The sequence below is a fragment of the Monodon monoceros genome, unplaced genomic scaffold, assembly GCF_005190385.1.
Source record: "Monodon monoceros isolate NGI ecotype Baffin Bay Population unplaced genomic scaffold, NGI_Narwhal_1 Super_Scaffold_20, whole genome shotgun sequence".
In the NCBI taxonomy this organism is placed as follows: Eukaryota; Metazoa; Chordata; class Mammalia; order Artiodactyla; family Monodontidae; genus Monodon; species Monodon monoceros.
Window position 1 is genome coordinate 29850919 of NW_021703777.1, and position 14860 is coordinate 29865778.

A 14860-nucleotide genomic window follows, 5' to 3' on the forward strand; every position below is an offset into this window, starting at 1 on the left:
ACACACACACACACACACACACACACACACACACACACACACACACAGCTCTAAAAAAATAAAGCTTCTAAAGAAATCTTCAAGTTAAGATAGCACAAAGTCAAGTGAGACTTAGAATATAAGAATGGAAGTATTTTCAACAAATGGAGGATGTTTAGGTAAATCACTACCACTGCCCTGATACTAATAAAGATCTAACTTAGCTCTATAATTGCTTCTAATTCAGTGGTTCATTTATGAATTAGGTAATCTGTGAGCTACTCACAGCAACCTAAATGTCCTTTGCTACTTATACATGTATGAGCTCACAGCAAAAATGAAAAGCTGAAAGAGGCTTAGAGTGAACACAAAACATGTAACTTTTACTTGTCAAATTCTTGGTTTATTACACCTATCCACTTTGATCCCCCCTGTCAATAATCAGGATAACTCAAACTTAGTCACACACTCCAAGTCAGTAATCAAGAAAATTTATTTTCATTGATATTGCTATCACAAAATCCACCCAGAGAAAGCTGTACTGACCTATTTCTACCCTGCCATCTCACCAATAGCATCCTCACAGAGGGAAAGTTTTTTAATTTTAACAAACCCCAATTGTTTAAAGGAATTAAAATACTTTTAGAATTACCTTTGCAGGCCTATCTTTTTTAACTAGATTTTTTTAAAGATCTCTGTCAGAACAGTTACATACATGATTCACCTACACTCCTGTCCTTCTGAATACACCTTCATTTTTCATTATGCTTTCCTAAACCTAAAAGGTAGGCAAGAATTAGGAGAAAGTGAATTGTACAAAACAAAATCCAACAGCTCATAAAAGAATAGGGACTACCTTGGTGACGCAGCGGTTAGGACTCTGTGCTCCCAACGCAGGGGACCCAGGTTCGATCCCTGGTCAGGGAACTAGATCCCACATGCATGCTGCAACTAAGAGTTCACATGCCACAACTAAGGAGGCCACCTGCCACAACTAAGGAGCCCATCTGCCACAAGTAAGGAGCCGGCAAGCCGCAACTAAGGAGCCCATGAGCCGCAACTAAGGGGCCTGCCAGCCGCAACTAAAGGAGCCCATGAGCCGTAACTAAGGAGCCCATCTCCCACAACTAAGACCAGGCACAACCAAATAAATTTTTTTTAAAAAAAGAATAATAGACATGACCACATAGAGTTTACTTCAGAAAAGCAAAGATGGTACAGAACTAGGAAATCAATTAAAACTCCTTGCAGCCAGGGACTGATATGCGTCCCAGGTTCTGTCAAAGATACACACTGGCATGAGAAAGAAAAAATGGAAAAATGAAAAACAGGAGGCAGTATCTGCATGCAGGGAGATAAGAATTCCTAGCAAGCACAGTCATAAAGGCTTTTGGGATTTCTAGGAAAGCTCTGGCAGAGATTTTAGTGTACAATTCTTTGCATCATCAGTAACATGCAGCATAAGGTGATGACAGACGGGTTTCTGCTAAGAGTCCCTTGGTGTGATTGGGCCATTTCTCCTAGCTACATGGTCCTGGCTATGAAGTATACGTGCTTGGTTCCCTAAGTGCTCCCCAAAATTCTGTAAGCTACATAAGAAGTGCAATAGAGATTTTTTTTTTGATTTTTTGATTATTTGTGACTATTTTTTGCTTGTTTTGTCTTTAACTTTTTATTCTGAAATAATTCAGACATTCAAAAATTGCAAAATAGGGCTTCCCTGGTGGCTCAGTGGTTGAGAGCCCACCTGCCGATGCAGGGGACACGGGTTCGTGCCCCGGTCCAGGAAGATCCCACACGCCACAGAGCGGCTAGGCCCATGAGCCATGGCCGCTGAGCCTGCGTGTCCGGAGCCTGTGCTCCGCAACGCGAGAGGCCACAACAGTGAGAGGCCCGCATACCCGACAAAAAAAAAGAAAATTGCAAAATATACAGTTCCTGTATACCCTTTAACCAGCTTCCCCTAATGTCAATATATTACATCATCATAATACAGTCATTAAAACCAGGTACAATACTACAGATCTTACTCAAATAGACACTTGTCACACTGATGTCCTTTTTCTGATCAAGGATCAGCATCCCCTTAGTCTTCTCCAAACCGACACAGTGGCACAGGCATTCTTTGACATTCGTGAATTTGACACTTTTTAAGTGTATTTGCCAGTTATTTTATAGACTGTCTTCCAATCTGAACATTTCTTCATGTTTAAATTCAGACTATGCATTTTTGGTAAAAATACCCCAGAAGTGATGTGTGTCCTTCTCGGTGTATCATTTTGGATGGTACCTGAAGTCAGTATGTCTCGCTATTGGTGAACTTAGCTTTGATCACCTGCTTAAGGAAGTGTCTGTCAAATTTTTTCCATTTTAAAGTTACTATCTTTCATTTTTAAATTATTAAGCATTCTTGTAAAGAATACTTTGAGACTATACAAATATCTTGTTTCTTATCATACTTTTTAGCGTCCATCGATGGATCTTACCTGCAACTGTAAATACTGTGGCATAGCTAAATGGTGGTTTTATATTTCCATCAAACTTTCTACATTTATTAATTTTAAAAGACTTTCTTTAATAATAAAATACACCAAAAAAGCCAGCATTATGTCCACATAGGAAAATTGGAATGATTCTCATGAAAGTCAGAAATAAGACTAGGATGCACTATCATTACTATCATTTGATATTATTCTGGAGATACAGAAGTCACATTTGGTCAAAAGGCAGCAACATGTATAGATATCAGAACAGGGGATTTAAATTCCAATTATTTTCAGATGATATGATATATATCTGAAAAATTGAAAAATTACTATAAATGACAAAATTATTTGGTAATGAAACTACTGACTACAGTTAACAGTATGAATCAAGCTCAAAAGAATTATGCTAAATAGAAGCAAGCACAAATGACGACCTTAACAACTAGAAATTTATTCCACAGATATATTTACATACAAGAACTTCATTTTAGCATTTTAATAGAAAATAGAAGAAACAATACCTCCCCCAAAAAAACACATTATAAAGTAAAGTTGTGTTTAACCATATAATGGAATATGATGCAGCCACTGAAAAATGAGGGAGCTCCATTTGACAGAAAAAGATCTCTAAAATACATTGTTTAGTTGAGAAAACTGAAGTGGAAAAAAGCATGATAGTGGGCTACAATTTGAGTGTAAAACATATACATACAGACATATGCCTAAGAACAATACACAAGAAACTAAATAGTGATTGCCTCTGAAGAGGTAACTGAGCATCTGAGGAACGAGGGCCAGGGGAGAGTTTGTAGTATACATACACTTTTGGACATCCTCCACACAGATCTGAATAGGTCAAAAACCTAGTTGCAGGACTCCCCTGGTGGCACAGTGGTTAAGAATCCGCCTGCCAATGCAGGGAACACGGGTTCAAGCCCTGGTCCAGGAAGATCCTACATACCGCGGAGCAACTAAGCCCGTGCACCACAACTACTGAGCCTGCGCTCTAGAGCCCGTGTGCCACAACTACTGAGCCCGTGTGCTGCAGCTACTGAAGCCCGCGCGCCTAGAGCCTGTGCCCCACCACAAGAGAAGCCACGTCATTGAGAAGCCCGCACACTGCAACAAAGAGTAGCCCCCGCTCACCACAACTAGAGAAAGCCGGTGCGCAGCAACAAAGACCCAATGCAGCCATAAATAAATAAATAAATAAATAAATTTATTATTTAAAAAAAACCTAGTTGCAACTAATTTAAGTTACCTTACCTTCCCCTTAATATTACTTACATCAATCTTTCATTTTGATCTGTGTTTATTACCATCAGTAACCACCCTTCCAAGAAGCTGTAGAATTAATTTTTGAAAGTAATTTCCAAAAAACCTCCAAATATTTCACCAGATTTTAAATTGAGTTTATACTGTGAGAGCAGTATCCAGACAGGTGTTTCAAATATTTCTCCATTGCTTTAAATATTATAAAATATGCCTTTCAAGGAGAAAATTGAGGACAGAAATTGGTACATACAAATATGTGGCATATTTGATATACTATATATATGCGTATCTATTATACCTAAAAATCATGCACAGGGTCTACAGTATGTTACAACCCTTTCTAATAGTTATTTGAAGCTGATCAACCTTCAAAACACAAATTTGTTTCCAATGACAGGGATCATAATCCAAGTCTAGGCACTGGCTAGTTATTATGTGAGCTGTAGTAATGGCTGTGCACTACAAAATGTAATCTTCCCAAATGTCACAGTAAATTATGAATATCTGAGCAGCCTAATGCACTTTACTAGCCATGAAATGTGAAAATGTAACCTTATTACCTTTTTTATGGTTGTTTTTTTTTTGAATAATGTAGCCTGGAAACTGATGTATAGTCTTTTTCTGCATTTTAGCATGATTTGGTCTCCTTTGCTATACAGAACGTTTTTCAAAACTCTCCATTTCAACATATTTTAGTCTTGGTCTGAACCTCATAAACAATTTATATACCCACCTTCAGGGTGGCATAACATGCTTTCTATAGGTTATAGTTTAAATGTACAAGATTATAGAAATTTTAAAGTGTATTATTGAAAGAATCTAAATAAACCTTCACAAGTTTTGTATTAGGAGTTTAATTGGGCACAAAGATTATTTTCTTCACAACGGTTACATTAATTAAAGGCTTTAAGCTGAAATTAGTCATTAAACCTAAGTCACTTGTATTTTCAAAAAAACAAGAAAAAAATATAGACCAAAAATAATTATTTTCTCTTCAAAAGATTTATAAAACTGGAAAGACTATCATACATAGAAAATTCTATACTTCAAAGTAAAGCTATGTTTTCCCTGGAAACTTGCTAGATTTTTCCTCAAAGATGTAGTAGGAGTACAGTATAGCAGAAACTGGACAGAGGACAATCGCAGCTTATGCCCCTAACTAGATATTTCCTATATTTTGTCTAAGCCATCCAATTTTTGGTACTGTGCTACAGCAGCCGTAGCAAACTGATACATCTCTGTATTCCCTAGGGTTCATTTTTGATGTTGCCTACTAAATATCCCAGCAAGGGTTCATATAACTCTTTAAAAAGCCAGGCCATGACCTAGAAACTGTGTTAAGCTTACCTCCTCCCAGCACTTTCATTTAATAGAGACAGCACTTCACCTTCCTTTCAGAAATAGTTCGGTAATTTGTTCTCAGTTTTTCAAAAATAAAAAATATATTGTTGAGGGACTTCCCTGGCAGTCCAGTGGTTAAGACTCTGCATTTCCACTGCAGGGGCACAGGTTCGATCCCTGGTTGGACAACTGACATCCCATGTGCCACATGGTGCAGCCAAAAAAAAAAAAAAAAAATCTGAGAACTAAAAGAGCTAAGCAAAGTCCCAGAAGGCAAGAGAGAGAGGCAATATGAAAGAGAGGTTGAGAGACATAGAGGATAATACGAGAAGGACAAACATCTGTTTAATAGAAAGGTCCAAAAGTAAAGGAAGGAAAGATGGTATATTCATCTATAATAACTGAGCCCTTTCTAATAGTCATCAATACTGTGAATCCTCCGAATTTGAACACAAAAAGCCCCAATTCTTACGCAAGATTTAACACCACAGATACTACACTAATATAATCAGACTTATTTTGGTAATGTCAGGTCTACTTTCAGATCAGAAATTTCCTGGATAGTAATATTTCTCTCTGATGGAATTTTAATTTATGTACGTAAAGACAGCAAGGTGTTTCTCTCACTGCTATAGATATAAGTAGAAATAATTATGAACTAGATGCAATACATGTAAGAAAAGGCAATAAGTTCATTATGCATTACAGTAATTATGACCCTTAGTAAAATGACATATCCCATCCAAAGAATTTCACATCAATATAAGAGTCTAAAATATATCCTAATTTTTAGGTACTGGCAATCAAATCTGCTATTTTAGGATCCAATATGAATTATAAAATACTTTCAACAGTAAGGGTTGGATTAAACAAATTTTCTTTTTAGCACTTCACTCTGATTCTCCCTTGTCCCTTCTAAAACTATGATTTTTAAAAACTATATCCAAGTCCTAGGAATTACAGAATATTTAGTCTAATACAAGAAATTTCTCATTTCAGAAAATTAGGTTAAATTTGCTATTCTCTACAATTGGCTTCTCACTTTCCTGTATCGTTTGAAGAACCGTATCTTAACATTTTCTTAAGACCTATCTTTTCTGAGACCCATTCTGACCTTTCCAGCTTACAATAAACCTGGATGACCCATATTATATTACCAATATTCAAATGTTTCTGACTATAACAATTTCATATGATTTAACCTAATATTTCAATCGTATCATACATTATTTTTTCATATCACAACTTTTAATCACCTTTTTTAAAGATTTTTTTGATGTGGACCATTTTTAAGGTCTTTACTGAATTTGTTACAGTGTTGCTTGTTTTTTATGTTTTAGTTTTTTGGCCACAAGGCATGTGGGATCTTAGCTCCCGGACCAGGGATCGAACCTGCACCCCCTGCACGGGATGAAGTCTTAACCACTGGACCACCAGGGAAGTCCCCCACTTCTTCTTCAATTATTTCCCATAAATCTTTTCCACTCAAAGAGTATAAATGATGATCCCAGAAAATAGGAACCATTTCAAAAAATACTTTTTATCCTTTTTAATCTTAGCACTATGTTTGACATGTAATGGATCCTTAGTATATGTACCATTAGGTTTAAATATTGTTTATTATTTTCATAATTTAAAAATTAAAGAAACAAATTTGAGTTCTTACTACATCCCAGTGCAATAAGCAAGAAACCTGAAGTCCTACTTCTAGTATCTTAATCTCTCTCCAAAAGATAAAGTAGGCACTAAAGTTTCCACAATAAAATAATGAAGTATTAAGATCCCTGAAAAAGCTCAACCCATTTCATGAAAGCATCTGTCCACATAAAGATCTGTACATGACTGTTTACAGCAGTTTTATTCATAATCACCAAAAACTGGAAACAATTCAGATGTCCATCAACTAGTAAATGGATAAACACATTGTGGTACAACCATACAACAGAATACTAATCAGCAAGAGTAAGGAACAAATTAGCAATACCATTAACAATATGAATCAATCTCAAAAACATAATACTAAGTCAAAGAAGCTAGACATAAGAGCTGCATATTGTATGATTCCATTTATATGATGCTCTGGAAAAGAAAAAAGTATAGGGAAAGAAGTTAGATCAGTGGTTGCCAGGGGCTGAGGAAGGAGGGACAGAATTAACGACAGAAAAACATGAAGGGACTTTTCTGGGATGATAAAATTTTCAATATCTTGATTACGGTACTGGATACCCAAGCAAATCCATGTGTCAAACTTCATAAAACCGTACATCTAAAAAGAGTGAATTTTACTGTATGTCTTAGTAAACTATGGTTTAAAATAAATCTAAAAAAACAAGCTCAAGTCATTTATATCAAAGGTAAGAGAAAAGTAAAATCCACCGACTAGAGGCAACAATGTAGAATTCAGATGGAGAAGACACGGAATACAAGGAAATTAGAAGAGGTGAACAGAAATTTTTAATCCTTAGCATTCTGTAATGTAGACTACAATCACAAATACCCCAGGAAGAGTAAAAAGAATAGAATTATACCATAATCTCACAGTGAGACCGGTCTGGGCTTGGAGGCCTTACACTAATATATTAACAAAGATTATCAAGATTTTCTACAATCATAAAATTCCAAATATGCAAATTAAGAGAATTAAAGTAAACTCCATAAGGAACAATTATAACTTCCTGTCAGCCATTTAAAATTACTCCCTTTGAGTTTTTTGTCCTCCTTCTTCCACTTACTGTCTTTCAGGTCTTTCACTAATTTGTTAGAATGCCCAAAAGCATCAGTAGTTTCAGTAATATTATCAACACACTTATACTGATATAAAATTTCCATTTCTACTATTGTAACTAATCCTTACAAGAACGAGGTAAGTCATATATATCAATTATTTCACAGCTATTTATACAGGAACAAAAAGACTGTGTATTAATTCACAGCCAAAACTTCTAATCAGACTATTTAACTCCTAGCCTTATGCTTTCCTTACATCTTCATTAATAATCCAACATTTAAGTTGGGTTTTCTAAAGTTTCTTTATATAGTGAGCTACAGTAAGTATTTGAAAAATTTGTGAACTTCACTATCTACAGGAAATTAGTCAAAATGCATGTCTGATAATAAATTATCATCTTTATAGTTTTTTAAATCCCCAAATGTACCAGAAAGTAGCAAATACCCTCTCCTCTCTCACTGTTCATTGTACCTTTCATAAGAATTAGAAATTTTCACTGCACTATGGCATGTATACAAAACCAGTATTAAGCAAAAAGTTTCTATGATTAAATCAGCCTGAGAAACACTGGATTAAACAAGGCGAGACATGTTTACACGATGAAATTCTCAGAGCTTTAATATGCCACTGTGCATTATAAATGTCAAAAGATGTATAACCAATGTATGGACTTCCCACAACTTATTTGACAATGAAACAAATCTCTTTTTTCTTTTAACTTTGTGTTTTTTTGACAAGAGCTTTTCACAGTAATAGCATTCTTCAAAAGCTTTTCTGAGAAACACAGGATAATGTATTGTGTTCTTGAAGTTTATTACTATGGATAATATGACAGAACTAACTATGTTTACACAAACATTTAGAAGGCCTTTCACATTTTTAGGTAAATGTTTTAAACAACCTACTTATTTTTCATAGGTTTCTTTTTACGATTTATAGAATTTAATAATTAGGCAAAGAAAGAGACATCTTAAATTAAGATTCCTTCAAGGGAAAAGAAAATATGAGCAATCAAAATCCATCAAAATGAACCCCTATCGAGACTTCCCTGGTGGTCCGGTGGTTAGGAATCCACCTTCCAATGCTGGGGACATGGGTTTGATCCCTCGTTGGGGAACTAAGATCCCATATGCCATGGGGCAACTAAACCTGTGCGCCACAACTACTGACCCCACGCACCACAACTAGAGAGCCCTCATGCCACAACTAGAGAACCTGTGCTCTCTGGATCCCGCACACCACAACTAGAGAGCCCGTGTGCCACAACTACTGACCCCACATGCTCTGGAGCCTGTGCACCACGACTAGAGAGAAGCCCGTGCGCCGCAACTAGAGACGACTGTGCACCACACGAAGCACCCACGCACCACAACAAAAGATCCCGCATGCTGCAACGAAGACCCAATGCAGCCAAATAAATAAATAAATATATATATATATTTTTTATTTTTTAATGAACCCCTATCCCTTCATGAACAATTCAGTCTAAAAGCCAAGCAAGACAGACATCTCCCACGTTAAATTAGAGCTGCTCAGTGTGCCAACAGAGTTCAGCAGAAGTAACGTGTGATTTCCAAGGCTAGGTAATTGAGGACTTTATGAATTCCCTTGTATCACTCATTCTGAGGAAAATCAGCCACCATGTCATGAGGATACTCAAGCAGCTCTGTGACAGACCCTCTTGGAGAGGAACAGAGGCCTCCCACCAATATTCAGCACCAACTTGCCAGTCACATAAGAAGCCTTGGAAGCAGGTCCTCCAGCCTCAGTTAAGCCTTCAGATGACTGTAACCCCAGCCAACATCTTAAACGCAACCTCCTAAGAGACCCTGACCTAGAACTATCCAGTCAGTCTGCCCCTAAATTCCTGACCCACAGAAACTATGAGCTGATAAATGTTTACTACTGGGCTTCCCTGGTGGTGCAGTGGTTAAGAATCTGCCTGCCAATGCAGAGGACATGGGTTCGAGCCCTGGTCTGGAAAGATCCCACATGCCACGGAGCAACTAAGCCCATGCGCCATAACTACTGAGCCTATGCTCTAGAGCTCACGTGCCACAACTACTGAAGCCCGGGCACCTAGAGCTTGTGCTCTGCAACAAGAGAAGCCACTGCAATAAGAAGCCTGTGCACCACAACGAAGAGTAGCCCCCACTTGCCACAACTAGAGAAAGCCCATGCACAGCAACGAAGACCCAACACAGCCAAAAATAAATAAATAAAATAAAATAAATTTTTTAAAAAAATGTTTATTACTGTTTTAAGTTGCAAGGTTTGGGGATAATTTGTTACACAGCAATAAATAATATAATTGCAAATCAAACAGTTAATAGCAGTTGGGGAAAACTTTTTTACCCTATATATTTCTGTGCTTTTTTTTGAATCCTAATACAAAATAAAATAAATAATAATTATTAAAAATACAAAACAATAATAGCATACATGTATTGAGTGACTACTGTGAGTTAATATAAAAATACAAGTAATAAAAATACAAACTGTTACTAATAACATAATATAAAACAATAATAACATACATGGAGTGATTACTGTGAACTATGCACTGTGCCAAGCACTTTACATGAATTATCATTTTTAATTACCACACACACACACAAAAAAACCAATACCACCACTACAATATCTCCACTTAATAGATGAGGAACTAAAACATAAGTAACACACAAACTCACAAGGTGGATGAACCAGGGTTTCACTTGATAAAAATAAAATAGGTATAGCTGGAGTAGCTTTTTGCCCTCTACCTTCTTCCCTCCCTAGAACACAGACATGATTCCCAGAGGTACAGTAGCCATCTTGCTATCATGCAGCTTACAAGCATAAGGACAGACAAAACGCCAATACATTAAGAATAGTAAAAGGGGGACTTCCCTGCACAGTGGTTAAGAATCCACCTGCCAATGCAGGGGACACGGGTTTGAGTCCTGGTCCGGGAAGATCCCACATGCCACGTTGCAACTAAGCCCGTCCGCCACAACTACTGAGCCTGCACTCTAGAGCCCGCGAGCCACAACTACTGAGCCCGCGAGCCACAACTACTGAGCCCACGTGCCACAACTACTGAAGCCTGCATGCCCTAGAGACTGCGCGCCAAACTACTGATCCCACATGCTGCAACTACTGAGGCCCGCACACCTAGAGCCCATGCTCTGCAACAAGAAAACCACCACAATGAAAAGCCTGCACACTGCAATGAAGAGTAGCCCCTGCTTGCCGCAACTAGAGAAAGCCCACATGCAGCAACGAAGACCCAATGCAGTTAAAAAAAAAAAAAAAAAAGAATGGTAAAAGGAAAGGCATAAGTATGTAGCTCTTGAAGCATTATTCAGTAGAACCACTAGTGCCAGCAACTGCCTGCTTCCAAACTCCTTGTTATGTGAGAAAAATAAAACCTGTATTTCATGAAATTGCTATTAGATGTGTATTCTGCTACTTTTAGCAGAACACAAACCTAACTAATATAAAGAGGTTCAACAAATGGTGCATAAATGAATGAGTGGGTTTTCAGAAAAAGCTATCTTGTTTAGCCACACAACAAAAACTCTGTTTTTAATATGATTCAAAAGCGTGTGTTTTAATTTAAGCGACTACAATTCATTTTGTACCTTAGAAAAATTCTTTCTATCACAAAGTGATAACCAAACACAATTAAACTGAATACACACAACAGAAGTAAAAACGATGAACAGCAATTCCTGTTTTATGAAATATAATATCTCTGGATAAACAATAGTAGCTATTTTATTGCATTTGTCTAAATAATAAAATATTCCAAGAAGGTTAACTTTAATCAGATAAATGATACAATAATACCAAGTTTTCACATACAAAGGTATCAATGGATATTCTAGAATCAAAAGGTAAAGACTTCGGGTATTAAATTTATTCAAACAAAACAATGCAAACTCTGATAAGTAAGAAGGTATGGGGGGAGAGTTATTATGGGATTATATAAAATCATGTGTGAGAAACCTTTGAAAATTGTAAAGCACTAATCTTTCACTGAATTAAAAAAAAATTCTAGTAGTACATATTTTATAAGCAAAAGAATATTCAGCACAATACACCAAATCTCTGTAGTACTAAATTTCACTGTTATTTTACTTTCGTGCTTTTTAAGACAACATAGACTAAAAAATACTACATTTAACTAATCTCAAAAGAGTCCAATCCCCAAATTTTACACAAGTGAATTTTTTAGACTCCACATGTTTTACTGTGGTAGAATCTCACTGTATATAAGTAATAAATATTAAAATAAAGAATAGTAAACGATTAGATTCCATTATAATTTAATTAGTGTATAAGCCTTTGGTTTAAGATCATTCTTAACACTGAACAAAATGTGATAAGACTTTATCTTAAGACAGTTACTAGCGGAGAGAAAGAAAGTTCAACACGTAGGTGGGAACATAACCATCAGCTTTTACTTTTCATCAACGCTTTACTGAGAGAGTTAGCCAAAATAGTATCTTATTCCCCAATCAACATCTGCTGAAAAAGAGGCTATTTAGGCTTACAAATGTGTTATTCAGTGACCACAAGAGCAATGTACTAATTCATGGCGCCAAGAAAGTATTCTCTGAATTAGGATATGAAAGGTACAAAACTTTACTAAAATGTTTAATAATAAATTTTCAATAAATTAAAATTTTACAAGTATTCTTATATCTCAAAAGCACCTTCTAAGATGGTGATATTTGGTTTCAGTCTCATGTGCATTTTCTCATTCAGTCAAAGGTCTATTTTGTACATCTCTAACATACACCTATCGTATTTATGCATGTATGATAGTATTTTTATAGAAAAAGCCTGAGGAATATGCACCAGGCTGTTCGTGATAGTTTGGAGAATGGGATTATAAAAGGATTTCACTTTCAAAATCCTACATTCATGACACATTTCAATTTTTCAAAATATGTATATATTTTCTTTGAACCCAAAGGGAAAAAAATAGCATCTTAATCTTCTCAAAATGCACTGAACATTTATGTGTAAAACTAGACAGGAAAAATTATGCTTCTTAGTTTGTACACTAACTGTAACAAATCAAACTGTATGCATTTCCATCAAAATTGAGGGAAAGAGAGCTCCTGGCAACAATGATGTGAAATGAAAATCAGGAGTACAGTCTCAATTATTACCAATGAAAGATGAGTAAAATATCATTATTTACCTTTTAGTGTGATGTCTTAATTTTAATGTTAGTAAAGTGCTTTAATGGGACACTCCCAAACTATATTTTGCCCAAGATCCTTAACCATAAACAATTACACATTGAGAGTTTTCAGAAATACAGTTCCTCTAACGAGAAACAGTAGTTAAGAGCATCAGCTCTGGAGCCAGACTATCTGGACTTGACTTCTGGGTCTACCAGATACCAAAGGCATGGGCATGGGCAGGACAGTTCACCTCTCTATGGCTCACTTCCTCATCTTTAAAACTGGGGTAATAACGGTACCCATCTCTTAAAGTTGTTGTGAAGATTAAATGAACTAATACATATCTTTGTTAATGCATATCCTCTTAGATGAGAATACTGGAACTCACACTTCCTTCCACCTGCTATTAAAATTATCACTTCAAGAATAATATTTTTGGGTATATGCCTAGGAGTGGGGTTGCTGGATAATACGGTAGTTCTATTTCTAGTTTTTTTAGGAACCTCCATACTGTTCTCCATACTGGCTGTACTAATTTACATTCCCACCAACAGTGTAGGAGGGTTCCCTTTTCTCCACACCCTCTCCAGCATTTATTGTACGTAGACTTTTTGATGATGGCCATTCTGACCATAATTTGGAAAGACACATGTACCCCATTGTTCACTGCAGCACTATTTATAATAGCCAGGACATGGAAGCAACTTAAATGTCCATCAAAAGAGGAATGGCTAAAGAAGATGTAGTACATATACACAATGGAATATTACTCAGCCATAAAAAAGAACAAAATAATGCCATTTGCAGCAACATAGATGGACCTAGAGATTGTCATACTGAGTGAAGTAAGTCAGACAAAGAAAGACAAATATCGTATGACACTACTTATATGTGGAATCTAAAAAAAGGGTACAAATGAACTTATTTACAAAGCAGAAGTAGAGTCACAGATGTAGAAAACAAACTTATGCTTACCAAGGGGATGGGGGGGGCACGGAGGGATAAACTGGAAGATTGGGATTGACATATACACACTACTATATATAAAATAGATAATTAATAAGAACCTACTGTATAGCACAGGGAACTCTACTCAATACTCTACTCAATACATCTCAATGGCTTATATAGGAGAAGAATCTAAAAAAAAAGTGTATGTATGTCTATGTATAACTGATTCACTTTGCTGTACACCTGAAACTAACACAACATTATAAATCAACTATACTCCAATAAAATTTTTTTTTTAATTTAAAGAAAAAAAGAATAATAACTTCATCTGACAGTCATGGTAAAGCTGTGGTCTGTCAGTCTTTCTTCCTAGTGAACTGAAAACAAACTGGAAATAAACAAATCAAAAGAAAAAGCATATTCCACTTAAAACAAAATATCACCCTAATGTAATGCACTAACATAACTACTTTAACATCAAGGTAAGCTAAAGGTGACAGCCCTTTCTGTTGTGCTATTATCATTCTGATTTCTAAGTCACTTCTTCATTATATGACAATATGATCCATACTTTAGTTTTCTTTGTTCCTGTCTTCCCCCCAACCCTTGGCCATGCTGCATGGCTTGTGGGATATTAGCTCCCCAACCAGGGATTGAACCCGGGCCCTTGGCAGGGAAAGCACAGAGTCCTAACCACTGGATTGCCAGGGAATCCCCATTCCTGTCATATTTAACCGTATGACTGTATTCCTTAAAACCTTTCAACACCAAACAAAAAAGATACATATCATTCCTCAATGCCTTTATCATAACTCTCTCATACCATCATCCCTTTATTATTATTAATTTAACTAACACACTACCTCTACTATCATCATCACCACATTATACTCCACATCCTTGTCCCAGTACCTTAG

At 36.3% G+C, this 14860-nt stretch overlaps 1 protein-coding gene across 5 annotated transcripts in view; it reads right to left on the reverse strand.

Moving 5' to 3' along the window:
- LRBA (LPS responsive beige-like anchor protein) overlaps positions 1 to 14860 on the reverse strand; it is a 747970-nt gene that overhangs the window by 671533 nt on the left and 61577 nt on the right. The window lies entirely within an intron of this gene.